This window comes from Anser anser, assembly GCF_964211835.1.
Source record: "Anser anser genome assembly, chromosome: 3".
NCBI classification, from domain to species: Eukaryota; Metazoa; Chordata; class Aves; order Anseriformes; family Anatidae; genus Anser; species Anser anser.
Genome location: NC_139722.1, coordinates 119,096,301 through 119,123,882, shown reverse-complemented (window position 1 = coordinate 119,123,882; position 27,582 = coordinate 119,096,301). Strand labels below are relative to the sequence as shown.

At 45.7% G+C, this 27,582-nt stretch overlaps 1 protein-coding gene across 2 annotated transcripts in view; it reads right to left on the bottom strand.

Moving 5' to 3' along the window:
• The window catches only part of SNAP25 (synaptosome associated protein 25), a 62,674-nt gene extending 44,457 nt beyond the window's left edge, over positions 1-18,217 (bottom strand). Inside the window, exon 1 of one of the 2 annotated variants that reach the window (XM_083828950.1) lies at positions 17,803-18,217. The gene's annotated coding sequence lies outside the window, so the exon portion shown is untranslated. The remainder of the gene's footprint in view (positions 1-17,802) is intronic. The other variant, XM_083828951.1, reaches the window with a different exon arrangement.
• Between the last annotated feature and the right edge of the window lie 9,365 nt (positions 18,218-27,582).

The window sequence follows — 27,582 nt, the reverse complement described above, 5'->3', positions numbered from 1 at the left end:
ATGAAGAATCAGCAAATCTTCATCCTGGACCTAAGAATAACATGAGAACTTCACGTTGGATACAGAATTTGATTTCTGTAAGCAGCATTGCTCAGATCACGTATTTCACATTGAACTGCTTTCACAGGGCTGACACTTATTTCTCAATAAGGAAATGCAAAGAGGGAGATGGCTTTTTCCTTCACGAAACCCCAATAACACATACTGCAGAAAATCTATGCAGTGTAAGAGATCGTGTAGTGCAGCTGCTGCCTGCACACTTAACCCACGGGTAAACTGGAGACCACAGCTTTAAATGAAGTTACCCTCTCAAGCTTTGAAAATGCATCTAAACAGCACATCTTGAGGACATCTAGCCTGGACACATCTGGTAGGATAAAAGTCCTTTGTTCAAGCAAATGAAAAACAAAATCCATTGTTGAGAAAAAAAATACATAATTTATGTCTCTTGAAACAATTAATGCCTTAACACAACTCTGTAACTGTAACTGTGCCCCTGTAAGCATGGAGGCCAGTGACTGATAGCCAAACCATTGTTTGAATTGCCCCAGGCTTAGCCCTTAGCCCAGGTAAGACGTGCATTGGGCAAAGACAGCAAGCATGGCCATGGTCACAGCCCTCGGGTTCTCTGCCCTCCTCCCTCGTGTGATGAACTACCTACATGCTAGAGAAAGAGCTGCACTTCCAGGTGACCTTGAGCTCAAGAGAAGAACAGGAGCAAGAGATTTATTTAAGGAGCTTGTGGGAGGGGCATGCTCTATTTTTAAAGAAAAATAATCTATTTGTGGAGTTTATTACACTCCTGGACCTGGATGGCTGCCAAAGAAAAAGGAGCACCCTCCTCCTCAGAGGGATATAATGCAAACCCTTCATCAGCCTTCACATTGTCTGCAGCACCTACCTGTTCTCACTTCTAGTTCAGGCTCCGTATTGAGTAATCATGGTGTGTTTGCTGCATTTCTTGAGCCTTCTTTGCTGGGAGCTGCTGTGTCAGGCTGGGGGATGAATACAGGCCATGCAGAGACTCACCCGAAAGGGTGCCAGGCCCAGGAGCTGTGCTGGAGGCCATTGCAGTCTGCCTCAATTAACTTTGCACTCGTAATGACAGCCAGCTCCCGAGCTGCCCTTGGGGCTCCTCTGCTCCCCAGCAGCCCCACCAGCAGCTGGATGCCTTTCCCCTCTCCCACTGCTCGCAGCCAGACCCACAAATCCTCCCTGCAAATGCTGCTTCCGAGGTTGCAGTGAAGAGGCTGAGAAGGTTTACTCTGTGTCGAACACAGTCAGGAGTAAAGCAGGGAGGGCATACTGCAGTATCCATCTTAATATTTGATGCAACGAAGCCCTCTGCCATGGGGATTTGCTCTCAGCTGCCGCAGCGTGTGCAGAGTGCTGCAGGAGCTGGCGCTGGAGGCCTGCGGGACCCAGACAGCCTCTCTGGGCAGCAGAGGGTGCAGCAGGCAGCGGGCGGGGAGAGGGGGCAGGGTTGGCAGCCCCCATCTCCCTGGGAGAGGAGCCCTACAGCTGTTAGTGAGGTTTTGTGTTCTGCCATGATTCTGTTCAGAGCCCAGATGCAGAGAGGAACAACGACAGGCTGACAAGTTATTTTCTTCCCTTTTCCCTACATCCTCCATTCCTTGCCATGAAGCTGCCTAGAATCCAGGTTAAGTAACGCAGAAGAGCAGAGTCACAAAAAAGACTAATTACATTCTCGGGTTTCATTAGACGTTGAGGGTAATCTCTGTCAGAAACTTCAGACAGGCCCTAGATGAACACAAACCATCATCGATGCCCGGTAGACATCTGGCAGCAGTCTGTGAGGCAGCCTTAGCTTCACTCTCAGCATTTTAGGCACCTCAGAAATAGAGGCCATGATTTAAAACTTTGTCCTGGCGTATGGAAACAGCTGTATCTGTGGCTGATACTGGCAAATGTGGAAAATTACTTTTAGATGAATTCTGTATTTAAGAAAGCAAAGCCAGCTTGAGAGGAAGTGCTCTATACTCCTATTTTTTTCTTCACTGCTGGAAAGCAGGGAAGTGCCTTGGGCTGCATGAACTAAACCATCAACTGGGTTCATTGAGGGAAGCATTTAAAATCAGCAGATCTCTTCTGAGGACTTGCCATAAGAGGCTGGAACAAGGCTCTCCCATTGTAATGGAAAACTCTAAAGATCCTTCTCCTGTCAAGCTAAGGTGAAAAAGAAACTCCTGCAGGCCTTTTCTCAGAGGATTTGATCTCACTTCTGCTGAAGCAACAAAGTCTTTCTTATGGACCAAGTGGTTGCAGATTCTAGCTCATAAATCTCATGTCTTAGTAGATCCTTGTCTAACTATAGATATTTATTCATAATGAAAATTATCAATATTTATTCATATTTAATAACCATTCTTTGAAAGCAGAGATTTCCCCTGTTCAGCAATATCAAATAATTTCCCCCTTTGGTAAAAGGGGGCAAGTTCTCAGAAAGAGAACTTTCTACTGAAACATGGCGCTTCCTGGGCGGCATCACAGCATGAGCCTGCCCCATCCAGCCACCTGTCTCCATCATAACTCATGTCATCTTCTGAGGAATGCATAGCATTCTCTGAGGAGGAAAACAAAATAGACCAACCCATCAGTCCTTGGTAAGAAGTTGATCAATGTCAGGAGTGAGATCGTCCACTAGATTTCTCCTAGTTATTTTAGGTAGGTTAGTGAAATTTCTGATGCTATAGGAATCCTAGTCTTTGGCAAGCTTTCCTATTCCAAACCTCCTCTGACTCAAAACAGGATCAAGAATTAAAAATATACCCCAAAGCTTAAAGAGTCTATTGTATTTCCAGGACATTTCAATAGGCCTTAAGCTAAGCACTAATACAAGCTCACAAATAACACCAGCACAACAAATACAATGTTTTATAGCACGGATATGGAGATCGGAGTAGAAGCCATATATCTTCACCTTATTGTATCCCAGTGTAACAACAAAATTCATGTGAAGGCTTGCCGCTAGAATTAATAAACATACTGAACTGCAGAGCTGGAAGCATTAGGTCAGGAGCAAATTAACGTAATTGAGGCAGTGAAGCTTGACTAAGTAAGGCATGTGCCATGTCTGGGCTGCCGAGAAGGCTCCTTCATTCACTGCTGATGAGCACTTGGCCTTGGCTAGCAAAGGTAGCACTGGTGAGACATGAAGATGGCCTGTCAGGACAAGCGGCCTTCTGAGCCAACACAGAATTATTAGGAGAGCCCTAGGTGTCTCTGCCCAAGAAGTTACCAAACCCAGAGCCAAATCCGAAACCAGCGTTGTGTCACTTATACCCACTTCAGAGGAAAAGCAATGAGTCATTAAGTATGCTCTCTCCTTCCCCCTACCTTGGAGTAGGGGTCTGACCACGAGGATTTACTGCCTTACTTCTTCCAGACATAAAGACCATAACCACCTGGGAGCACTATCGGCCACCTACTAAAGGCCTATGGGCAAATCCATGGAAATCCATGGCATAAGCAGCTTCTTGCACAGACCCAGGAAAGAAAAGAAGGAAGGAGAGAAGGCAGGAAGGCAAGAAGGAAGGACAGAAGGACAGACGGAAGGAAGGATGGAAGGACGGAAGGAAGGATGGAAGGACAGAAGAACGGAAGGATGGAAGGATGGACAGAAAAAAGGACAGAAGGACGGAAGGACGGAAGGACGGAAGGACGGAAGGACGGAAGGAAGGAAGGAAGGAAGGAAGGAAGGAAGGAAGGAAGGAAGGAAGGAAGGAAGGAAGGAACCTGTCCTCTGAGCGTCAGTAGTTATCCACTCCTGGAGAGCAAGGGCAATCTCAAACCATGATCAACTCAGAAACTAGACGGAAGAAGATCCTAAAACAAGAGCATTTCAGGTGTTTCCAAAATCACCTCCCTGCAAGAAGCTTGGCAATTTCTTCTGACTAATACATAGCCTCGGACCCTTGATGTACCCTTTTGCAGCCATTGCAGTGGGTGCTTTTCTCCTCTGAGAGCCTAAGACCAGAGCAGGTACCCAGAAGGCACCATGAGGGATCAACTACAAATGTGTATCTTGATACAAGTAAAATAAATAATTCAGTAAGACCATCAGTATTAAAATATGATTTCTCCAAGTGTTTGCCTTTTTAAGGAAATATGGTCCTTTTTGAAACAAGGCACAGCATTCACTACTTCAGCCTGTAAAACGTTCAAGGCCATACATCTTTATGCTTGATGCTATTTCCAGAAGAGACAGGAACCCATATTAGAGGCTGCCAAGCACAGCTTCCATATTATCCCAGACATCTAATGTGTCATCTCCAGAAATGGCTCATCCATGGTAAGGCCAATCACTCTTCATCTGCTTGATATCACCCAAACATGAGATGTAAACATTTCCCACTTTGACTATATTTCCAGCTCCAAAGCTATGAGACTAGAAAAGCTTTTTTAACATCTCCAAAGCACAAGCAACAAAACTTTGTCCTCTTCTCTCTCTAGTTCTGATTGTATGTCAGTATTTCTTGGCTCTGCAGTCTATAATCAGTCTAAATGCTTTACGGGGTTTGGACTAAACAACAGTACAAATGTCATTGAGCAGTATAGACTCTTTGGCAGGAGTTAAACTAGACTTCTGCCAGATACATAGACAGACACAAGTAAGCAAAGAAACAAACAACCAAAAAAAAAGTTTTCAATTTCCTTAGAAATGTGCAATACACTGATTTTATAAACTCATCAAATAATGATCAAAAAGCTTACTAAGAAGATTAAAACTCTTAATTTCATAGATAATGGAAGCTTTGCAGAAAATGAAATAAAGCACAGGTACTAAAATTATTCTTAACCTTAAATTATTCTTAACCTAAAATTATTCTTAACCTTTTTGCAGCATTGACAAAAATGGCTCCTTTTCTATATTTGCAAATATATTTTATATATATAAATATATATATTCCTTTTCTATATTTGCAAAGCAAATGTGCATTTTCAGTGGCTAGAGTTCGGACTACTTTGTCACACTTTATGCACACATGCTTGTTAATCAGCTACTAAAATAAATGCTGTAGTATTACCTCTGGAGGGAAGTTGTGTTCTCTTTGGTATTGGAATAGGTAGAAAGTGGGTTAAAATTCTCATTTAAAATACTGAATTTCCCCCAGTACTTCACATTCTGAGCTTTCAAGTGTTAACGTGTAATGGAAATGTCCTCATTTCGGAAATGCCAACTAGTTTAAGCAGTAATGGAGATACATACAGAGTGAGTAAATGAATTATGAAATAAATTAATTTCAACAGCACTAGTTGAAGAATGTTTCTATTTGCTGGTCTGATTTATTAAGCAGACAATTTTTCTGCATTCTATTTGCTTGTCTCTCAGTTACCTATAGATAACATCTATACTGAAATATAATGCCACAGGACACAGCAACAGTACAGATTAGTAAACTTGACTGGTAGTTTACTCAAAAATCTAATTAATCACAAGCAATAATTTTATCTACAAGAACAAATGCTTTCTTTTTCACATAAGCAAAAGAGACAGTATTGCTTTTCACAGAGGCAAGAAATGTTTGCAACTCTTTTCTTCAATTTATCTTTTATTAGGTATTAGAAAATCTCATCCTTTAACATCTTACTCCCTTCATTGTTAACCTTTATAAAGTTAATTCTTCACATGGTTTTACAATGTGCTTTTCATAAAAAATGGTGCTTATCTTTTGCTTTTTTTGTGAGTTCTAAGTAGAAAACTTCAAGAACAGTCAGAGATGTTTGCAGTAATGGCCAGCTAAACTGTCATCTGACCTAGAAAGAGAACTTCTTGAATCACAAACACAAGTGAATGGCTTAATTTCCTATGACATCTGCAGTTACATCTGGACATTTCCCTTTGGTCCATCTGTATTTGGCAGTCCTGCAGTGTGTTTAATTTGCTCAAAGAATGCCAGATTGCTGCTGACCGTTACAAGTCCACATGCACACATCTTCTCTTCCTGTGAAGAGAGACAGGTCCTGACAATTTCAATAATAGATTTTACGTAGCAGATCCCAAATCTCTATCTCAGGTCAATGCAGCTCACCTCTGGCTTGAGAGGTGAGCTTTTTGATCTCATGCTTCTGTGTGCTATGTCCCATCTGTGATTCTTGGGCATGAGTTCGTGAAAATGAGCTTGTCAACCAGGCAACAAAAACTTTTTATACCTCACTGGTTCAAAGCCAGTTTTGCAGTTCTTCCCCATATTACAACACATGGCAGCAGAGAAAGTGATTTCCTAAAATTCAGATTGCTTTTGTTTCAGTATCCCCAGCAACTTAAAATATTTCATATAACTGCATCATACTATAACACAGCCTGCCTGCACTTGCCATTTGTTGCTCTGTTTCACTCATGGCAGACCTGAATAGCCTGTCATCTTCCTTTAGGAGGCCTTTTAACAATGTTAAAGCTTCTGTGGGGGAAGTTATAATCCAGACAAGCTAAATCGCTATCCTGGATATTCTTTGCTCAATACGATTCTTTGGGGGCAGCATCTCTTGTGACTGTTGCTGGAGACGGTTGCTATTTCTGCATAGCTGAATGTGGTAGCTCAGCTGAGAAAATGTGACCAACATACCTACAACTGCAGAGCTGCATTTTTAATAGCATCCTCCTGATGCCTCAAAATATCATTTCACCTGACTCTTTTAGGACTTTTAGGGCTCCTATCAAAAATCTTGTGGACCAAATTACATGAAGTAATAGTTGCCAAAGCATCATTTTTTTTTAACTGTTTAATTAAGAATATTCACAGTGAGCAATTTCTGGATTGAAACACAGGCTTTACACTGTTGCCACATCTGCAGCCTTTGCACACTCAGCATGGGAGCAGAAAGCCCTTGTGCTCCGCACATGAAATTGAAGAAATGCAGCACTGGTGGAGCTTCAAATGTGTGCAAAGAGCAGGCTGAATATCTAGAAATGATTTTCTCTAAAATGATTCAGCAAATAATTTCAAATGAGAAGGAAGTCAAGAAAAATCACAATTTGTTGTGAGCAGTCCCCAAAGTCAGAAAGATTATTGGGGTTTCACTATATAATTTATATGCTGCAAATTCTTCTCTTGCTTCTTCAGCTGCGATGTGCCTTAAGAGTACCTCAGCCGTGTGATTACTGAGGTGCTGATGAGACATTTTTCTCAGCTTTGCTCCTGCTCTGGACTGAAAGAACTGATTCAGTAGTGGTGACTCAGTTCTGCTCTGCCATTTTGGAGAGAGGACCTGGCCAAGTTCTCCTTCAGACACGTGATTCATAGCGAAATTCCTAGTGAGCTCAACTGGATGAGAATAGGCTCTATTCCTGCCTTGTATAATCCACTGCATGACTGTGCATATGTAGCTCTTTGCCTGGTTTCTCAGACAGTGAATTAAATTGTTATAAACTCTGAGATTTAGGCAGGGGATGTACATAGTGGCATGCAGAAGACGACAAGCGCACATGAGACATGGTGTTCAGTGCTTCCTGAACCTCCACCCTGCACCGTGTGCTCGGCCTCACACTGCTCTTGCCTTGCAAAGGAGGAGCAGCTCCACAGCTTGTCTTCTGCGTGCTGCAGCTATGCATTATTAATGCTTTTGCACTTGAGAGGCTTGCTTTTTTAATAGGCCCCTTTGTTGTTGTGTCCAGAGAGTTAAAAAGTGCTTAATTACTGCCAGAAAGACCTTCCTCTTCCTCCTAAAGTGTGTTTTTAAGTCAGTTGTTGTCAGGATCTCCACACAGTGCCAATGAGGTTTGCTGTCCTGATTGCAGTGGTGCTGTGCTGATTTACCCCAGCTAAGCCTCTGGGACTAAATGCTCGGTTGAAATGGGAAGTGCCCTGCCCCTGAAACAATTTCTTTTTCTTGTACCTATTGTTCTGGCTCTTTCAGCTCTGCAGGATGTCTCATTCCAGGCATGGTCTGTCAGCCGAAGAAGGGCTAATTCTGCCTGAGAGGACCTGCCCGTGGCATGTTTGCAGCCCTCTGGTTGCTAAAAGTCTACACAAGTATTTCTGGTGCATTCCTGTAGGCCTTTATGCCACAGAACACTGATATTCCAAATGCTCATCTAAAAGACTGCAAAAATGTCCTTACTTGTTTTTTGGAATGTCCTTTTTGTGCTGAGGACTCGGTATCAGAACATTTTTCTGTGATGCTTCCTTGTTTTTTCCCTTGCCCCGTTCATAGTTAGCAAAAGTGTTCTTTCACTTCCAGTTCTCTTTACCCACTGAAAGTGGGGATGAGATAGGAAAAAAACATTATTCCTACTCTATGTGAGCTACTTCCTATTCCTACGTGAGCTTTCAAATTACTGTGACTTTTTTTCCTGTCTCTCCTGCGCTCTGGCCCGTAAACCCATTCATCTGAGCAACTGCTTACAAGCATGAGCGTGGCATTCACAAATCCCACCTCACAGTGGGATCTCATCACTTCTGGTGATGCCCTTTTTATAGTCTACCACTTTCGTTCTGTCTCATGACTTCAGCTGTGAGGCAGTAATTTAACCCCCCATCTGGCGCTATTAATTTGCACTGATAACTTCATGTCTCTTCTAAAATAGGCTTCTATTTCTAACACACTTGAAAAGAGTGCCTTTTTTTAGGCTTTCTAGCTAAATGAGAAAGTCTGGGCTCTGCCTTGTGATATCACAAACAGTGGTTTGCTTTTATTTTTGATGTAAGTGCTGCAGAATGAGTGTGCTTGTCTCAAATACTGCAGTGAGTAGATAGCAGTCATTAATGTTTTGCTCAGCTTTGTGTCTCTGAAACACTAACTTGATGATAACGGAAAACTTGATTAAATTTTGAAGGCACTCTGACTTCTTATGGAAAGTAGATTGTTTTGAGAAATAAATTCTGGTTGCAGGCATGAATGGAAGAGTTTATTGTCTGGAGATCATCTGCATGTACAACATACCTCTTGGAGATGTCACCACAAAAACGGGCTAGACCTTGAAAAGAAGATAAAGAAACTGAAATCTCTAAACAGCTCTGGAGTCCCACATTCTGTACTTGAAGGTCTAATCTCCCAGCATCACAGAATTTGGCCTGGCCACTGGATCAGTGCTTTATCTTGTCACCTGCCAGGCTGGGGAATCTTTTAAAACCTTTGTTTGTAATCTCTTAAGTGCAAGAAAAGACTTTCTGAGAGCAAGGAACAGAATTATAATGAGATCCTAACTGGGAAAGAACAGAGCTCTTGAGAATATGAACAATACAAAGGAAGGTAAGTATTATTCCATAAAGAAATAGGAGTGAAAGTGGGAAAATCATAGCAGGCCAGCAGTAGAGCTTCTCATCAATCTAAGTAGCAATTTAATAACTTTGCGGACAAATGGTTGCGTCCACAATGAAAAACTTGCGGGATTTCACTGTTCAGTTAAAAAGCATGCATTGTCATTCTCCACCACTGGCACTCTTGAAACCAAGACTGGATAGTAGTACTGCTGGAGAAACAGTTAATTTGGAAAAGCCCCATAGTCTTTAGGGGGGCTACTGATGAGTAACCTTTTGTGGCCTCTCAGTGAAAGGGCCAGGCAAAGGAGAAGGAAGCACTGATGGTGCTGATGTGGCCAGGAGCCCAGTCAGCTCTTCAACCCCCCCTGCACTGTGTTTCTGTCTTGCTACTCTTTCCCTGCTTGCCCGTTCATGTTACATGTGCCCCATGTTGTATAAACCCTCCTCTGTCCATACTAGCACACTGAGCCCCCTGTCCTGAACGGGGCTGTTAGGTACCATGCTGCTTGCTGAGACTGCTGCTCACTATGACCTAGAGAAATTAAGATAGGGTTGAGCAATGCAGTTTTTTTTCCATCACTGAATCTCCCTCTGGCTTCCCTGACTCTACTTTTGTTAAAGCTCTAAAACAGAGGGAGGCTGTGTACAGGTGGCCATGTCTCAAGGAGACTAGATTTTGATTCCAGTCCCTGATGTGCTTTGACCATGTAAACCATATCCTGGCTGTAAATTCTTTCCTTGCATCTCCATCTCCTGGTACGGTGGTTTCCCTCACATCATTTGGGAAATAAAAAGAGAGCAGAAAGCTCAGGCTGGGTGAGGTGAGGTGGGACTGGGAAGAGACCGCAAACTCCCAAGAAACTAAAAGGCAGCAGAGTTACTGAGGCCTCCAAGAGGGCAAGAGGTGCTGCTAGGCTCTTCTGTCACATGCTACCACCTATCATCCGGCTTAATACTGTAACATTAAGTGCCCTGGGCACTAATCTGGGAATTAGAGTACTACCATAGCTAACCCTGGTCTTGTGGTGCCTCCAGCTCCCTTGCATTATTATTTGTCAACCTGTCAGAAATGCACATCAGTTATTGTTTACCAGGCTCAGAAAATCATCCTCAGAGTCCAGAAGTTACTCCAGGAGCATTTTGTACCATTTAGAACAGTTAATTAAGAAAAAAGGAACTAGACAATGCAATGATTTAAAAATACCTTGCTAATATTGAAAATTGGAGGCATGCAGATGGCCCTACTGTTGCGTTACAAAAGTGGTCTAGAATATCATAAATTATACTCCGTGCATTCCTGGCGCCTCCAGGGTTTTTTCCACTGTCTCTTTCTTGCTGTGCTCAACCCTAAAATGAGCTAAACTGACAAGCCTCCACCAGAGCAGAGAGCCATCCAGGCCTTTCTTTTTCTTTCTTTCTTTCTTTTTTTTTTTCACTCTCTCTTTTTTTTTTTTTTTTAATAAGGAAAACCTCTTAGGAAAATCAGACTTGAAGGGACTTGCTGCCTTTTCTGGTCTAGTTTCTTGTGACCACCAACATAAAATCCCCTTCATGAATTTATCAAGAGGCATTTTAAAACCATTTGCTGCCGTTGGCCTTTCTGTCCCCGCTACCCTTGTTGGTATAATAAAAGATGTGTAAGAATCAAGAATCAGAAAAATGGGTGCCATATCTCAAGAACATGTTTTTAATGGCAAAAACCTGTAGGAAATCCTTCAAAAGGTTAGGCAACCAATACACGTTCCCATACAGCTGAGCAAATAAAACAAATGCTTCTCTGGGGAGAAGGGCTGTTAGAAGTCAGCGGTGAATTCCGGTTTAATTGGCTTCGCATACCTCAGTTTGTTTCTTGAGGACTTTTCACATACTTGAGTGTCACTTAGGTGAATGCTCTCCGGAAAAGCAAATGTTTGGCTGAAATGTTCAAATATTCATGAAACATGTCCGAGTTGTATATTCAGCTGTCGCCTTGCCAGTTTGGCACTGGTGCTGTTGAACAAAAAGGGCTCAGCCCCGCTCTCGTGGCCTGTTACGTCTGGCCATGGGAGCACAACCAAATGTGACTGTTCCATCTGCCCTCTGGCCTGAGATCGTTTTCTCCTCTTGCTGCTATGAATGTGGTACGAATGTTCTGGTACTATCTGGTGCCTTCCAGCCACGCCTCCCACCCACTTGGAGGGGACAATCATTTGTACCATCCCCTTGAAGGCAAAGTAAGTGATACACACCCACATTGGGAGAATGTTGCATGGGTCAATTTTTAGGTCACCAACATGAGGCAGTGGAGACTGCTGTGCTCCAACATACATAAAAATATCCTTCCAAAGATATGGAATACTTGTCCTGCACCTGAAGCTGTGGAATGCAAACTAAAAGTTGTTTTAATCTCAGTTCTTTCTTGTGAAGGTAATTGAGGCACTTGACAAAGGTTATATTTATCTAGTGTGTGATACTTCCACCTGAATCCCAATATTCTATGTGCAGACCCTGTGCTTTAATCACTAAGCAACAATATCTGAAGCTAAAATGACTGAACATCCCTAGTCCACGCAAACTGTGATAGCTTTCTCAGTGCTTCCTGCAAGAACAAATCGTTCATGAGAGATGGCTGTGCCTAATAAACAGACAACAGAAACTTCTCACCGAACAATGTGGGTCACCTATGGGGTCAGCACTGCTTGAGCTCTGTGAGGTGCGTGCCCGTGTGTGCAGGTGGAACAGAGGCCAGCCAGGCGGGAGCAACGCAGGGCTGAATCAAACAGTGACTCCCTCGTGCCTACAGAAATGACAGCTCGTCTGAGGCCCTGTGAGGTAAATGGTGAGGTGTCTAAGGATGTGAATGGGAACAAGACTAAACCAAAAATACTGACACGGAGGGGGGAAAGAAAACTTTCATTTGCATCTGAAGCGTGGTGAAGTTAATTTTAGTACATTTTCTTTTAAAAGATACTTAAATATGCATGGAAGACTTCTGTTCCTGTTTTAAAAAAATCAGTGAATGGTAACGCTATTTTGACAGATCAGCTCTTCTGAAGTATACTTTTGTTTCATGACATTTTTTAGAGTAGCTGGAGGAAATGTTTACCTCTGTAGGGCAGATCAATGAACTGGTGTGTGTGCAGTTCCACCGTGAGCTATAATTTCCAGGAGAGGGGAAGGAACCAAAGGAGCAGTTGGCACATCTTCCAAATTGCTGGTTTGTATGAAAAACAAATCTACTTTGTCTGGTAAAAATGCATTGCAACTGAGAAACAGAGTTCCTCTATTGGGGTGGAGAGTAATATAACAAATGAAGAACTTGTGACAAACACCATAGCTGCGATGTGATCAGAGCCTTCAGTTTTCAGCCCACTCTGCAGTAGTGCTCTAGTCTCTTTTACAGGCCGGTGACTGTGAAAGCATTTGGAGATTCGCAGGCTGGGATTTTTAGTGAGAATACAGAACTGAGAAAATGTAGGAGATGGAAGTGATCAATGGGAAATCGCAAACGTGCCCCAGAAAACACTCTTTAGTGCCTCTGCATGTGCAACTCCCTGTCATTTGGTAGCTTCTGAGTAAGAAATAGGAAATCTTGCAATAATTTTAAAAATCACGTACATGAAGCATCCTTCTATAATCATGGTCTAAGATATGCGTTTTAGTTATTAGCACCGACACAGGCTCTGGTAACTATAATTTTGCTAGTGAATTCTGCCAGTAAACTCTGGTAGAATAACTCCATCATATTAAAAGCACAAAGTACGCTATAACGTATAAAAATGTATTAAAAAAGTTCTCTTTCTGGTTTAGAAATGTGTACAGTAAGACTTTGCTTTGACTTTGTTCTACTGCACCAGCAATGTGGCTGAGTAGCCAAAGAATTAAAAACACTGCCTTAAAGGACTTGGGGGAAGATGCATAATTTTCCTGTGTATTTATTGGAATGCACAAAAACTTTCCATTACTTCCCAGTGGGGAAAGAATGAATGAGTACTGCTAGGAAATGCAGTCCGTGAAATCAGACCACATCAATTCACCTGAAAGTGCAGGTTTCATTTTATTACACATTCATTTATACAGTTCTGACTTTTTCTGCACACAAATGTGCACCTGGGGAAAACTTGACTGTGTTCCTGGGTTTTACAGCATCGAAAAAGTTCTGCTGAAGTTATATACCAGCAGAGTGCAGCAGAACCCAACCTGAAATACAGCCAGAACATGCAGTATTCCCGCTCCACTGCTTCATCATTGCTTGCTGTCACCGTTCGTGAGGCAGACAGCTACTTGAACGTTGTCTGAGAATCTGCGACAACGGACAACCAGACTGGTGCAAATAGGGTTTGGGGGAAAACCATTTCGAGATACTTCTGTTCCTAGAAAAAAAAGCACTCCTTCAGCAAGTACACGGCTTTCTGTTTTAAAACATGAATGGTGAGCCCCAGCTCGGGAATTCATCAGCTTGCAGTATAACGCAGCACTCAGGTATGCCAATGCACACCAATCAACAGTGTGGCCCAATAATAAGTTAAATCCCCTATAAAAAGAGAAATGGTGCATTGTTATCTTAAAAAAAAAAAAAAAAAAAAAAAAAAAAGCTTTCAAAGGCCAGAAACAACCATGATTAATTACTCAGTATTTCTTTCTTTCTTCTCCACATGCTTGTACTAGAATACAGCTTTCTTCAGTGAGTGAGATACCTTATCTCTCAAGAAAGAAAGAAAGAAAGAAAGAAAAAAGAAAAGAAGGAAGGAAGGAAGGAAGGAAGGAAGGAAGGAAGGAAGGAAGGAAGGAAGGAAAGGGAAAAAGCAAAAGATGTAATGCAATTATTGAATTCTCTTCAATATTACAGTGTGCCACTATATTTCAGAGGGGATATATCCACACCACTTTTTTCCCTTTGAAAAACCTGAACTACTAAATGTCGTCTCTGTTACAAGTCCCACAAAATGACGTGCAGGATTTCCTCTTGGACTGCAGGGCTAATCAATACATGCCCATTGCTGGGAGCAAGATGTTTTCCATACCCTGTGCTTATCTCTAGCACCATGCAGCCTGACTGACGAGCTTATTCAGAGCCTCATCCAAAGTTACCACTGGAAGTAGTTTCCTTGATTTCATCTGGCTTTGGATAAGACACCTTGGAATAATCAAAATCAGAAGTCCACATTCAGCTCTCTGCCCATCAGGGTGTTAATCCTTTGTCCAAGTTTGTTTCTTTCATTATGGTGCTCTTTAAAACAAGGAAAAGAAGATTGCAGGTGGGCACAAAGATGAGGTAAGAGAGGAGGAAATAGCAAGCAAAAACAATGAAAGATGTAAAGGCAAATCTAAACTTCATTCTCGAATACCAGGGCAAATGGTCCAAACACTTCCTCTAGGCCACTCCAACCCACTAATGCTCAAGCCATTTTGAGTCTCACAACATCAGCCATAGGATGATCGTAAAGCAGGAAGGAACAACTGTGAGCCTATGGAGTTGAATTCTGTTTGTGCCCAGTAGAAAGCAAAGTCCTAGAAAATGCAGTGGGATGTGGAACAGCATATTGACAATTATCATCTGATGAGAAGCAGCTTTTGCTGGTGGGAGTGCGTATCTGCATATTTGTGGAGGCAGTAACAAAGGGGCGATAGACGAGAGCTAGGAACACAATTTGTTTATTTCAGTGTTTGTTATAATTCGATGCAGGAGCTGAATCTGCAAAGTCAGTAAGGAAGAAAGACAGAGTTTATCAAAGCTAAGGGCACAGATATCCGTTAAGGCTCAAAAATGACGGGGCAAAAGAAATTAACTATTCTCTGACAACTGATGGCCTTGACAAACTATATCCAATTCTCCCAGGAGTAGATATGTGAGCCCTTGTGCCTGCTCCAAAGTTGAGCTTCCTGGAGGTAATTGTGATCTGCCTGAGCCCTGCATCCTGCTGCAGTTCTCAAGCAATGCGTTTTTCTTCTCTCCGTTAGATGCTCTCAAAAGCTCAAACAATTCTACTGTTACAGGTTACCTGGCACCCGCCCAGCCCAAAGGTGACTGTTTGTAGTGGTGGAAGAAACTTCCCAGGTAGAAAAATAGTGAAGGCCAAAGTCAGTCTACATTTGTTGTGGTTTTACCTGGCTTCTAACCCTAGAAATTTCTGAAATATGTGTGTGCGAGCCTGTGTTTAGATATGTATAAATGAAAGTACTGTGATTATATTATAAAGACTTATGAGAGATTCAGGAAAAATTATCAGAAAAAGAGTAATTGTGTGAAGAGCCAGGGTAAATGTAAACCAATTCCCTCTCTTCCTAGGCTTTCCTACATTCCTGAGAAAAGAAACTGTTAACAAAGTGAGCTCTGCACTCTGCAATATATTTTCCTTTTTTCCCCGAGGGTTGCTACATATGCAGAAGCTGTAGCCTTGTGACACAAAAGCCTAAAAATTGCTTAAGTTGTTAATACCAAGAGGGAAGTATGTTGATTAGTTACCTTGCTCAGTTAAAGCAGTGCAAGCATTAGGCATAGACTGTGCTTTATTTGCCTTAGCAATTTAATCTTGCTATTTGTTGCCATGCCCAAAGCGTATGGAAATGAATGAAAAGCTTTCCATTGACCTGAAAAGCAGCTCCCACCTCCAGTGCAATAAATCGGCAAATTGGAGCTGTGTCTCATTAGATATATTTTGAGGGCTTGGTGCTGGCTGGATTCTGCTGTTCTTTATTTTCCTGCCCCCGTGAGTGCAATGGTCACAGAGCCTGGTCCTGACTGCTCTTGGATATCCCACTCTAATTTTCTAGTTAGCTGTAGAAAGTTAAACTACATTTATTTGGGGGTTGCTATTTAGCTGCATTTTGTTTCGTAACATGCTGAGTTTCTGCAAGTCCTCTTGACTTCAGCGGCAGCCTCAAGCTCTTGCTTTTCCAAACAGTCCTGCCTGCACCTTTTTTTTTTTTTTTTTTTTTTTTGTGACTTCTGCAGGCTCTTTGTCACTCGCCCTAGGTATCAAACTCTTCAGCGGTGTCCTCCTGGCTGACCCCTTCTGCACTACGCAGAAGCAACAGAAAACCACTGCTGCTTTTTTCCTAGACTGGCATCTCTGGCCATGACGTAGTGACATGCAGGGAGACGGGTGCCCTGGGACGGAGCTGCTTCCCCAGCCGTACCCTCTGGAGCACTCGCAGCCTCCTGGCTGGCCCCAGCCCTTCCCTGGGACCCCACAGAGGTGACTGCCCCACACCAGCCTCGTGTTGTCGTGGTGCTGGGAGAGCTGCTCCATGCCCAGAGCCAGGACGGCATGGGGAGGAGAGGGACAGGTACGTCCTTGTGGATGCTGCAGCCAGGTACGGTTTGCGGGGCTGCTGTGCCACCCCCGGGCTCCACCGCAGACCAGCCTTCCCCCCCCCCTCCCCCCCCCGCCCCCTTTTCAGCTGGGAATGAAACCAGCAGCAATTACTCAAGCCAAGCACGTAAATCTGGCAGATCCCGCGGCCCTCGTTTGACGCAGCTACGCGGCGCAGTGTCTGGACACCCAGCCCGCTCCCCCTTTCTCCCCTTGTTTATTCGCCCTGCAGCAAGCAGCAAAGTTCCCAACTTTGCCAGTAGCGAGCTGCGCCCATGGGAACCGGAAAACTGGGGTGCAGGGCAGCAGGAAGGACAGAGGGGAGAGGGCCGGGGGAGCCGGGGGTGTCGCATTGCGTAGGGGGCTCAGTGCCCCTGTCCCAAGGCTGCAGAGCCCCCAGACCGAGGGTTATGTAACCCCGCTGCCCTTAGGCCACCCACCAGCGGGCTGGGAGAGAGGCCGAACGCCGCGCAATTCCGCCATCCCGCCCTATATACATTTTTTTATTATTATTATTATTAATAACTTTTAAAAAATTATCACGTCGAGGCACCGTCAGACCCCACAAACCCACAACGCTTTGTGCCCGAGGTCCCGTCCGGGGAAGAGCCAGCTTGGGGCAGTAAGGGGGGGTTGTCTGTCGAAGGGGGTGTGTGTGTTTGGGGGGGTGTCGGAGCCGCAGGGCTCTGCAGCGCGCCCGCCTCCGCCTGCGCGCTGCCTGCGGCGGGCCCCGCGCGGAGCTGCCCCGGGAGCTGTCCGTGGTGCTGAAGGGACAGACCCCCCCCGGAGCTAAGGGGCCGAGCCCCGGAGCTGTCCGTGGTGCTGAAGGGCCGACCCCCGGCTGCCGGGGGGCCGGTGCCCCGGAGCTGTCCGTGGTGCTGAAGCCCCCCTCCCGCCGCCGCTGTCCGCGGTGCTGACGGCGCCGCGCTGCGGGAAGGGCGCTGCAGTGCCCGCGCGGCCGCAGCGCAGCCCCCGGGAGCCCGCAGCCCGCTCCTCCCGGCCTCCCCGAGGATGGAGGTTTGTTCCCCTTCTCCTCCGGCCTCCCGGCCCCCCCGAGGCAGCCCGGCACGGCGGAGAGGCAGAGCTCGGCTCCCTCCCCCCTGGTCCAGCCGGGGATGAGGCTGGCGGCGTCGCACCCTCGCCTTCCTCCAGCCCTGCGGCAGCCGAGAGGCTGCGGACAAAATGCCTAGCGGGTTCCTCCTTAAATCACACCTTTTCTCGCTTCGTTTTCACGGCCCCCTCCCCCCTGCGCAGCCGGTGCCCCGGTGCCCCCCCGCCCGTACCTGGGTTTGTGCAGTGCTCCGCCGGGGTCGGTGCTCGGTGCCGCAGCTGGGAGGCAAGGACAGCCGCTGCTGACCTGCGGGGCTCCTTCTTCAATGGACCGGGAGCCGTGCCCTCATCAAAGATGGCCGTCCGCTCCTACGTCAGCAGCTTTTAATAGCCCTTCCCGGCGGGGGGGTCGGGGGGGGAGAAGCGGAGAGGGGAGGAGGGAGCGGGCGGGGGGCAGAGCGGGGCCCGGGCGGCTTTGAGTCATCGCCGCCGCCGCCGCACCGCGCTCCGGCGGCCGGGAGGCCCCGCCGCCCCTCCGCCGCCCCTACACGGCCCTGGCCCCAGCCCCGGCCCTGGCCCCATGGCCGGGGGCTGAACCGCCCGGGGAGGGGGGAAGGGGGCCTCCCGCTGCAGCCATTTCCTCCGCCAAAGGGGTGGTCCGAAGAGGGTATCCCTCCGAAGTCCCCGGTACTCCATATATGGCCAGTCTACGTGGGCTTCTATTTTTATGTGCAAATTCTTCCTTCTCTCCCTCTTTTTATTTCTCGGAGCATCCTTCCGGGGGTCTGGGTGCGTTGGTCTGGTTGTTCCCCCCTCGCCTCCCCCCCCCCCCCCCCCCCCCGAGTAAGAGCAGCCAAACACAAGGAAATCCGCGGTTAAGGACATGTGCTGTAACCGATCATTTGAGGGACAGGTTCAAAAATAAGAGAGAGAAAGATAAGACAAAAATAATAATAATAATAAAAGCCCAGGCACAGACGTGCATGCACACGGCAGAGAGAGAACATCCCACTGCCACCGAGGAGGAAAACAGTAATTCTGTTCCAGGAAAGAGACTGGCTTATTTATCACGGATTAATTAAAATTTTCGTTCAGAGTGTACCTAATTTGGAGCAAATGGAGCTGTCTCTAGTGTGATTTCTAATGGGGAGGAAATCATTTAATTTCATACAAAATGCTGTCTTTTTGTAAAAGGTATCTCTTAATGGGGAATTTAATGAAGGATGGGGATTGCATCTGAAGTGCGACACTCTTTCGTAACCTCAGTGATCCCTTCCTTTCTATTCCACAAGCCTTCATGCGTTCGTTTGTGGAACCATCCAGACCTACAGATGAGCAGAGATGCCTCCGTCTTCCTTGCCTGAGCCTCTCTTGTGAGCAATCATCGAGCACTGGCTATGTTTAACTCTGACACCCTGCTAAAGGCTTTTCTAAATAGTCTGCGGATGACGGAGAGTCAAAATATCAGTCCCACATTAGCGATAATTCTACCCTAATCATTTTTTTTTCTCCCTTTTGCCATGGCAGGGAAAACCGGAAGAGAGGGAAGGCTATGCAGCTGTATTTTGGAGCGTGTTCATCTCGTGTTATGGTTGTACGGGGGTGGGGGCGGGACAGGAGGGAAGGCGCGGGGGGAAGGAGAGCTGCGGTGATTCCTCCTCCCCTGCTCTGTAGTTCCCCACAGAAAAACGTGATTGTAGATCGTGCTTTGCAATTCTCACCCTCTCCTACGAAAATATGTCCTTCAGTCTCATTTGGAAGGAAACAGTCAAAAGTTTGCTAAATATACGACAAAGGAATTCTCAGGCAAGAGGGGCTCCCTGCTGCATTAGAGTATCTAATGAGCTGTGCACATGAAAACCGCAGGGAAGGAGAGAACCTGTCAGGTTTAAGGGCTGTAAAGGCAGACTGGCAGCATAAGATAAACGCTCTGCAGACACCCCCCCTCCTAGGCGAGGAATCTGGAACAGCAGCCCTCTTCAGCCTGACGAGGGCACAGATTTAGCATCATAAATGGCAGTTTGGGAAGGCAAACCTTTCCTGGCTGGCTCATGGGGTAAGAGTACCCAGCACTTCAGTTCGGCATGCAGTGCAGATGGCAGGAGGAATCCCAGAGCACGGCTCGGTCTCAAATCCAGGCTGTCCATGTGCATGCGTTGTGCCTTGCGAGTTCCTAGTGCACACAGAAAGTTAAGAAGAAATTTTCAGACGGCTTGTCTGATAGGTGGTTTTGAAATGAAGTACGATTTTCAAGAGAGCAATACTAGGTCTTATTAATTATTCATATTGATGGGAGATAAGGGAAGCGAAAGAGAAATTATAAACTGTTGTTCTGACTAAGCCACCAGCACTGCAAAATCCTGGCTGTGTCTGGATTCAGCTGAATAACGCCTTTGAGAAGAATTTCAGTCCATTGGATACCAGCAGGGATGAATTTGGCTCCTGGTGTCAAAAGCCTGGGAGGAAAATGCAGTGAAGGCAAAGTAAAATGCAGCATAACTTCGAGAAAGAGGGCTAAAGGATGGCAAAAGGAAGACAGAGGAAGGAGGGGGTGGGAGGAGGAGAGGTAGGTTTCCAGTGAGAAAACTGGAGTCCATTTAAGATTAATTTTCAAGCTCTGCTGCAGCAGAAATCATGTATTTTAATAAAACAACAGAAGGCAGAATCATTAAATGGATCATGAACATTGCCCATTAAGCTTAGTAGGAACAGCTACCTTTCCTACAGTTATTTTTAAGCTGAGAGAGTCTATGCCTCTACCCCAGGAGATGCAGAGGGGGGCAGCCTTTTGCACCACAGCACCGGGATTTCTGTCGCAATAAGTGCTACTAAGCAATTTTAGCTGATTCGCTAGCATCATTGGAGGATGGTATTTAAAAAAAAAAAAAAAAGACACATCAGGGGTTTATTGAGTTTATCTGATAATATTTAAACACTCATTTCACATTGGGTACAGGAGAGCTGTGAGAAGTGAAGCCTGAAAATGAAGTAGGAAGAGAGAGAAAACCGGAATTTGCTCTAAGAATGATTCAGCTCCCTCCCAGTTATTCAGGCAAATGTTCAGTAAGCTGAACAACTAGTACCTGTGGGCACAGCCCATGAATAATGAGATGGGGAACATGCTTTTGCTTGTGTGAGTGGCATGCTGTGGGTTCCCGTGATGTGGGTTCCCGTCTTACCGGCCAGGAGCCAGTGAAGGGCAGATCCTGCAGCACGTTAGCAGGGAGGAAACAACAACCCTTTTTTGTCCACAATCTGAGGTCTGATCGCAGTGGAAGCTCACTGGCTTCTCACAGAATCACCTTCAGCCTCCAGCCCGCGTGCCTGCATGCTGCAGAGCTGTGCAGTGAGGCAGAAAGCAAGCGCAATGCCAAAATGCTGAGCAGTGCCACCAGGTCCTGGATGTTAATTCCCGGGCTCTCCCCAAGTCAGATGTAACACAGAGACTGCCTTGGTCCCCTCCACCTGCCACAGGCATTTCCATTTTCTCTAAGCAGAGGGAAATACCCTCTTTATCCAAGTGCTGCTCATCTGTGCCTCAGGTATGTGGATGGGAAATAAATCCTAACTGAACTAGTCAAAGAAGGAGAGGAGAAAAACGCGCCTGCTTTGGCAGTGAACATTTCATAGCCTCTCCGATTTCTGCATTTTCCTGGACGTAGATGTCAAACCATGCCCCAGCCTCTAAAAGGCTGGGCAATTGGACCAGTTTGAGGATTGAGCCCTTTATGCCCAGTTTCTAATCATTTTGTGGAATTTACTGCTGTTTATGTAACTAGTGAATTTTGGCCATCAGTGGCAGTTGCATCTGTGTGCCCCAGGCTGCTTCTAGTCAAGTCTGAGGGAGTAGCTAGGCCCAAGTTACTTTTTTTTCTCTGCATTTTCAGATTCTCTAGATACACAGTTAATCTGTGGGCTTTTCTAAGGACCTGTCGATGATAGGGTGTCCCAATTCAAACCAAGCCAAGATTCCTCTGAGGCTTTTGTTCAAAAGTAGAGAGATTTAAAAGAAGATTTTAACATAAACCCTCGGAGACAAGTCCCCGCTGATTTCCTGCTTACTCTTTCAGACATGCAGAGCCATATCCCAAAGTGCTTTGGTATCTGATTCCTGATGAGCTGCTTGATGAACAATTAGGACTTAAATATTCAGTGGATCTGAGTGCCCGCTGCTGACCCCATGTCCCACAGCCCTGGCTGGGTGCCTTCCCACAGCTACGCAGCGTGCTTTGACCAAGGCATTTCCCACAATGCCAGTCTTTAATATCTATTACCCAACATATAAAGGGGCAATAGCCGCAGCATAATCAAATCTCTGGGTATTATGATTTGGCGTGGAGGTGTGACTGGCCTGAGGTCTCCAGGAGCCTTGCAATGGGGGTTTTAGGCCAGGCTCAACAGCAAGGCATGGGAAGCAGTTGAAAAGGAGGCCGCTGTTCTCAGGCTCAGAGGAATGAGCTGTAGGCCCTCAGGTTCCAGAAGGGAAACATCCCCGCCAACTGGGTAACTCTAGCAAGCACGGCAGAGAGGGACAGAGGAGCCTTCCTTCTCCTAGGGAGATGTCTCATAGCATGAGGAGGCTCCACATTCAGAATCAGCCCCATAGTGGTGTGCTACCAGGATGCATGATAAAGCTTCACCTTATTCCTGATGTGAGAAGAAGGCTCTGCGCAAGTCACACCAGGCACAGAGAGAGTGACAAGGGTATGGGATGTGAGGAAGGGACAATAGGACCTTTTATTCTATGTTTTATGGACAAAAGTGGGTATACACACAAGTGTGTCAGTGCCTGTGAGAGAGACAGCAGGTAAGGGTTCAACTCCATTTTTCATTACAGCAATCTTTGCTTTAATAAAATAAATCCTCGTTGGATTTGAATTCCTCTCCTGTGCATGTGACTTTAGCTTGGGAACCATTTCAAAACTTGTCTAACAGCCGAATTAAAGAAAGGACAGAAGGCTGCACTGAGAGGTGTGAACATCAAGCCTGGGATAAAACCGCTCCTAGCTGCTGTGCAGACCTGAAGCCACCTAAAGGCACAAGGGGTTTCTGTTTGATCTCAAAACACCTGCTGCTCCTTCAGCTGCATTGCTGGGCATTGCCAACACCATCCAGGTAAGGCCTGTTTGGGTAAAGCTGTTCCCAAACGGGCCTTACCTTCAAGCCTGGAAAAAGGAGGGAGATGCCAGGCGCTTGGAGTCCAGCTCCAACTACCTCAAGCTGTGAGCTGCAGAAACAAAGTCTCGACATTCAGCTGCAACCCAGCCAGCGACTGGAGCAGGGACCCTGAGCTCCCAGCAGCCATGGCGGGCTGGTGCCTCGTGCACTCACTGCCCTACAGCATCGGGGGCACTTTCTGCCTCTGAAAACAACAACAAAGATGTAGGATAGTAGTTGGAAAACAGACCTTCAAATTTGTCCTTTGAAGGCTTCTTTAATGTCCCATCACTGTTAAATTTAACAGTCTACTGAGTAAAACAATTCTGTTTCTTTTGCCTAATTTTTGTGTGAGGACAGAAATACAGTAGAGCAATGCTAATTTATTTGCAGTTCCCCACATAATTGTGGCCATCTACTGTGTCTGACCACTAAGCTTAAAGTGAGTGCAAGTTAACCTGCTGGTTTATTGTATACTTAAAATGTGGTTATACTTTTGGGAATATTGCTCACTTGCAGGAAACACCAGCTATTTCAAACTGTGAGCAGACTTACAGGATGGAGAAGTGCAATTCATGGTTTGTAGGCTTTGAAATTGGTGGAGCTGTGGTGGGTTCAGCAAGCTGGCTGGTGACAATCACCTGGAGATAAGGGGATGGATAATCCTTCCTTTATGGTTATAATTGCCACACATAGAATACATATATTTACTACATTATCTATTTCACCAGTTTTGGCTGGCGTGAAGTGGTGCAGCACTACTGACTTCATTAGAGTTGCACTTGGTCATACTGTGTGAGGTTTTAAGGGAGGAAATAGAGACCTCGCGTTTGGAATTTGACCCACCAAACCAGCAGATAAAAAGGTTGATGGGAGCAGTCCCCTCTTTTGCTGTGGAGCTTCCCCCGTGCAAGGTTTGTCCTGGAGTAATGAGCTTGTAGCACAAAAAAGTGCTATGAGCAATAGGTTTGTTCCTCTCCCTTGCTGTTTCCTTTCCTTGGAGTGTGTGGGAAGGTGTTGACTGTTAGTAGGTCTAGTTCCTGCTCTTCCTTTAAACTGGGTCATCACAATTTACCCTCCTACCTTTTGCAAGTTTCTTTCCCTCTCTCCCCTTTGATATTCTCCTTCTGCAACTCTCCCTCTCCTCCTCTTCTTCCCCTTCCCCCCATTTCCTCCTTACGCTAAACAGGAGGAAAGTGGGTCACTTCATAATTGCTCTTCTCCATTTCAGAGAAACCCAGAGGCATAAAAGAGTACAAACAGGTAAGTGTCACTGATTCAGGGGAGCTTTAAAGATGTTTTCCTCTTGGCTGTCTCCTGGGCTTGCTTCACCTCCTCCTTTCCCTTTGCTTCCAAGGCCCTGATGTAACAGCTAGTGCTGCTGCCTGACTGTGTAGTTAAAATTCAAGTTGAGGCTAAATGACTCAGGAAGCTGAAAGTGAGGTTGTTGGATGGCTTCCCTCTCCCTATTATTTGTATTTTTGGTTCAATGGAATGACAAAACGTTACAAAGGGGATAGGCTGTACTTAGATATGCATGGGAAGGAATAGCACAGTGTTGATGCAATAGTTTGCAGTCATTCCAGGCACCTCTAGAAATAATCCAGAAAAAAAAAAATAAAGGCTTCCTCACGTATTAGCAATATTTATCTGAGAGCTGTTGATTGCCATGCAATAGTATTTCAGATCACCCTCAGACTAAATGACACGAGATGTGCAGCCCAGACAAGCATGCTGATGTGATTTTTAATGCAGGCACTGACCCAGGGACTCTTTTGCCCACGAGACCATGTTACTCTAGGGCTGCCTAAGCCATCCCCTGCTGCTGCTTTCAATGGAAAATGTGATGTTGAGCTGAGTCCCTCTGAGGAGGAAGTTGGAGTCCAGCTCCAGGTGAGCTGTTAAAGGACTTCAGGCCTAGGGGATTCAAAAGCGGAGGGCTTGGGCTGATGGGCCTAATCTGTTTCCCGAGTGTATGCAGACACAGGCTGTGCGGCTCGCTGGTAGCTGTTGCTCCAGATTAGATTAATTAATGCTGTTATGTATGTCAGACAGGCTGAGTTACTGTTCCTTACGGAGTCCACAAGTGTATGCTGCACATCAGAACAAGGTTATTGTACATACCCAGTTGTGACTGTTGGGTAACTCCTCTGGTTTTCATTTACACTCATCTGTGCAAGAAATGGTGCTTTCTCCTTGGCCAAGCCTCATGCTACTGGCTGTGCAGAGCAGTGGAAGAGGCCAAGCTCTAGGAGAAGGGCAGGGACCTGAGGCTTTTTCTTAGTCTTTGTGTACCATTCTGGAAAAAGTCACTTCCACCTTGAAAGTTAGTGCTCTGGGCTGAGGTATTGAAGTGTTACCTCCCCTTGTAAAGGCTGAGCAGCACAGTCCTTGGTGGTGGCCTACAGAAAACACTGTGCTGCTGCGGTTGTATTTTTCCCTGAGAGCCTCTGTTCCAATTGCTTTTTCTCCCCCCATTAAGTCAGTAAATATTTTCTCTTAATCTGTTTACTATGTATCTGGCCTGCACTCAGTGCAGTGGGACTTGGTGCTGCCTCTGTAACTTACCTCTCTGAGGAGAGCCCGGAAAGCAACAGGGCAATTGCCTGGAGAGGAGGTTTCTGTTTGTTGGATGAAGGGAAGATGTGAGCTTGCTCATCCTCTTGGAGGCTCATTTGTCACCGAGGGCTCTCAGGAATACCTGATGAGTCTGTTTAATCTTTGCCCAAAGGGGAAATATATCAGTCAGGGAACCTACTTGAGGGGAAACAGCAAGTGCTCCTCTGGGCAATGATTTGGACTTTCCGTCACATGGCTGTGCATCTGGAATAATTCAGGTGACTCAAAGGAGGCCAGGCTTACTCTGTACAATAGAAAGGCTGAGTTTAGAGATACAGCAGCAAGATATTTGGCTTAAGGTTTTCACCCTTGTCTTCCTTTACCTTTCATATGTTGTAGAAGTAGGTTTAAATTATACCTGGTAGTGTTTCTCACCCTGTTTTAAGGCAAAAATGCATTTTATGCATCAGTCTAACTGAAAGTCCATCTCTGGATTTACAGGTCAATCTCTTAATATACCTGAGCGTGATTGGAAAAAGTGATTTCTCTGCTTTTTGGCCAAAATCTTAAATGGAAGTGAAAATTGTCCTGGAAGCTTCCTGAGAGTTATTTCAATTTCCCATCTTCCCTCCTTGTGTTCTGCAAATAACTTTTTAATGGAGAAACTTGCTGGAGAAACTTGCAGGTGAGGAGTTAATCTGTCAAGAAATCCCCAGTTTCTGAATGTGGAATATTTTTACCTTCTCTCATGAAAACCTAAAACATTCAAATTATTTTGAGGAACCAGAGCTCACTGAGGAATACTCTGTTTCTCTTAACCCAATTCTTGCTCCCAGCATTTTTTAAGGAGTGTTCTTTGGCCTGTATATTTCCAAAATATGCATGATATGGGCTTTTCTTGAGTAATTAGTATGCCTTGCTTTCGCATGGGCATGTGAATAACACGCATCTGAACCTGGGGGATGTCAGCTTATTGACTCATCTACATTTCTTCATTTACTCCCCCTACACACCTCACACAGGTACCAACCATTTGAGCGTGATGATACTTGACAGCCTGCACTACTGCGAAGCCCAGTCCTGGCTTGGCAGGGGGAGCTGAAGGTCAGGCTGGGGTGCATTTAACACACTGGAGGGAAAGCTCTCATCTTGTCTGATCATGGTGTGCTCTTGCTGTGTGAGAAAACAAAGGACTGGACAAAGTAGACGTCTAATCCAAAATCCAAAGGAGTTTTCCTGTGGACTTCTGTGGACAGCTCTGGACTGTGGGATGGTATGGATTGCTGTTAGATCACTTAAATAGTTCTTTATAGATTGTTTCCTGAGCTGGAGAGATCCTTGTTACTGGATGACTGTCTGAGCAGCCACCCACAAGTTAGACTGCACCTCTCACCTGTCAAAATAAAAAAATTAAAAAAAAAAAGACCCTTTATTAAGAGGGGTCCCTCAGAGCTTGCACAGACCACAAATGAGCACCCCCAGGTAGATGTGCTTGCCATGTGACCCCTGTGAAGCCCATTACAGCCCTCATTATGTGGCTCAGCTGCCTTCCCAGCTCCCACCAGAGCCTCCAGCAATGCTGCCTCTTGCTCTTGGCCTCGGAGCAGGCCTGTGGCACCTGTCTGGCTTGTACCAAATCTGCTTCTGAAAGATGTCCAGGGAGACTGGTGCTTCCTCATTCATCTCCCAGCATTTTTCCAAAGCAAGAGGTGAAGTTAAAAGGTGACTAGAGAAATAATGCATATAAATTCTGTTTGGCTTGTTACTTTAGTGTTGCTTACTACAGTTGAAGCAATGGTTCTTAAGCCATAGCTTGTGAATAATATGTTCCTCATGAGCATGGTGATGCAGATAACTGGGAGACTGTAGTAGACCGTTGCATCTGGTGCTCCCATTGCTCACTGTTGAGGGCTCATGGGGTGCTGTGGGCCTTGACTGCTGTGCTGGGAGCAAGGCTGTCATTGTGGCTCTGTGGCTGGGCAGAGGAGCTGGGGCCTCCTCATGTGCATCTCTGCAGGCTTTGTGAGTCTTGGTAGAAGAAAAGTTGCAGGGGGAGGTGGGTGGGAAATTGATTTGATATCACCTCTGCAGTCATGTGCTTAGCAAGTGGGCTGGGGTTCCTTGGTTGCCCCAGGAATGAAGGGTGGGGTGGCCCTTGGAGCACCTCCAAGGCAGAGCAGCCTCTTTCCCACACCTTTCCTGGTCATGGTTTAGATTTATCGTTTGCTATTTGTCTTTTCCTACATCCGGGGGGAGGGGGGGGATGGGGGACGACTGGAGGGGTAAGCCTTTGGTGT